Below are 2,500 nucleotides of genomic sequence, written 5' to 3'. Positions count from 1 at the left end.
GATGATAGGAATGAAAAGCGCCTGTTATATAAGGAATTAAAAGCGCATGTTATATATGCAATCAGATCTCCCAAAAACCATACCATTTACCCCTTAGTTAATTCTAACAATTAGGCTCTTTTTGAGGTACAATAACTTACAGTTTCCTACATCTTTCATTACAGCTGTGACCTAATTTCGTGGGATAAGCCTCCTAATCCTGTTGTTGAGTGTTAGGAACTTCTGCAGTTCGGACTTGGTGCAGCTGAGCAAGTAGGCAGGATTCTCACTTCATAGTTTATTTTTATTTCTTCATTTATCTATTATGTTCTTTTGCGTTATTTAGTACATCACTTGTTTATATTATGTTTCTCTCGTCATTTAACCTCCTTTGTTTGTTTAAAGTCTCTCTCATTGTTTATTCCTTGTTTATTTATTACGATAGACAATCGACTGCTGGCTGGAACGCTTTCTTGGAAACACAAACACCACATTTTGTTTTCTATGGCTTTCCTTATCATCATTCCTTCAACAAACGCACATCTATTTCTTTAATCTTGTTTCCTGTGAGTTACGTCAAAGCTGTCAAGTTTGAGACAACAACTGACGTCACCCGATGTCTTCTTAAAAGACTACGTCCTTATTATTATTAATTATTATTACGAGCTTGATGACACGCGCTACGCTGCGCCGGAACCCGACCCCCCTACCCCGCCGCCACCCCGGCCAGACAAATAGGTTTGCAAGAGGAGGGTGGATGTGTCATGTCTCCCCTACCCTCCCGATCCCCTATCTATACCACCGCCACTCGGGGCGGACAAACAGGCTTGCAGGAGGAGGGTGGATGTGTTCATGTCTCCCATACCCTCCCGATCCCCTATCTATACCACCGCCACCCGGGCCGGACAAATAGGTTTGCAGGAGGAGGGTGGATGTGTCAAGCCTCTCCTACCTACCCCTCTCCCATCCGGGGCGGACAAACAAGTTTGCAGGAGGAGGGTGGATGTGTCATGTCTCCCCGACCCTTCCAATCCCAAAACAACTCCGCCCCGGGTAGAATGATCCATTCAGATTTATTATTATTATTATTATTATTATTATTATAATACTACGGTAGTCAAAATCACGTGAAACAACTTATGATGGCAACCGGGTTATTAACCTTCTCTAAATTAAAATTACACAAGTTTAAAGAGAAAAAAAAAAAAAACAAAAAAAATAAGACAAATAAAACGCGACGTTGAGTATTTGAGTTCAAAGGTACCGAAAAGCCCGTGCCTGAGCGACAAATATCTGATGATCTTCATCCTCTGGCGAGAGAGAGAGAGAGAGAGAGAGAGAGAGAGAGAGAGAGAGAGTTACATAACTTCAAAACAACTTTGGCGCATTCTCATCAAAGCCATTTTTTTACCCGTCTAAATCCGCCACCCCCCTCCCCCCAATCTCTCTCTCTCTCTCTCTCTCTCTCTCTCTCTCTCTCTCTCTCTCTCTCTCAAACACGTAAATACCAACACACTTAGACACATTCGCGGAGTGACCGACTTACTTCGTGGAATCCCTTGAAGGTCATCATCGTTGCCTCCTCCGTCTATTCCTGAATTCATTATACTCCACCTTTCGTCCCTTATCCCTCACTTCCCTTCCTTCCTCCTATCCTCTCCCATTTTTTATTCATTCCTTGTAGCACGTTCCTTAGCATTCCTTTGTCATTCGCCTTTAAATTTTCCTCGTACATTGTTTAATCCTTATGTCATTCCTCGAAGCACTTTTCTTATCCTTCCTTCGTCGTTTCTTCTAAGTTCATCTCCGGCTTTTAATCTTCCACCTATTTCCTTCTAATTCGTCTTCCCCCTTTTCTGTAAGTTTTCCTTCCCATGCATTATTCTCATTTTTTCTTCCGCTTCTTTTTTCCTTCTTGCACCATCTTCCTCCTTTACTTGCCTTCCGTCTCTTCCTGCTCATTCCTGAAGGTTCTTCTCTCCTTTTTACCTTAATTATCTTTATTTTTCTTATTTGCCATCCTTCATATTTCTTTGCTCAGTCCATTCTGTGTTTATTCTCTATATAGCCAAAGACGACTAATCATTCTACATAAATACTCACTAAATTCACTAAATTTTATAGCTAAAAAAAACTCTGTAGCAATTAAAAATAAAAGTTCCTCCAAACACTGACGATAGATTTCAAATGAAATTATTCAACCGTGGAACTCTGTGATCACAGATATGGTTGAACGGTTGAGCACCATGATGGTAATTAGGTTATTTTCGTGGCACTAACTGGGAAATTTGTACGATACAAATTTGTAATACTGTAATAGTAGTTACAGCACTGTAATAGAAAAAAGAACTGAACACATGTAAACAGCAAAACAAGTTATGACAACGAGAGAATGACTTTATTATTATGTACAAAATAGCTAAAAAGATTCGTCAAATACTGAATACATTTTGAATACAGTAATGATAAAGTTACAGACTGTACTGAATACATTTTGAATACAGTAATGATAAAGTTACAG

General features: G+C 39.8%; 1 protein-coding gene across 6 annotated transcripts in view; it reads right to left on the bottom strand.

Moving 5' to 3' along the window:
- LOC135198481 (solute carrier family 35 member F2-like) overlaps nt 1-2,500 on the bottom strand; it is a 360,961-nt gene that overhangs the window by 245,773 nt on the left and 112,688 nt on the right. The gene's annotated exons all lie outside the window — the stretch shown is intronic.

This window comes from Macrobrachium nipponense, chromosome 22 (assembly GCF_015104395.2).
Source record: "Macrobrachium nipponense isolate FS-2020 chromosome 22, ASM1510439v2, whole genome shotgun sequence".
In the NCBI taxonomy this organism is placed as follows: domain Eukaryota; kingdom Metazoa; phylum Arthropoda; class Malacostraca; order Decapoda; family Palaemonidae; genus Macrobrachium; species Macrobrachium nipponense.
The sequence above is the reverse complement of the archived record's forward strand: the minus strand, read 5'-3'. Positions and strand labels throughout refer to the sequence as shown.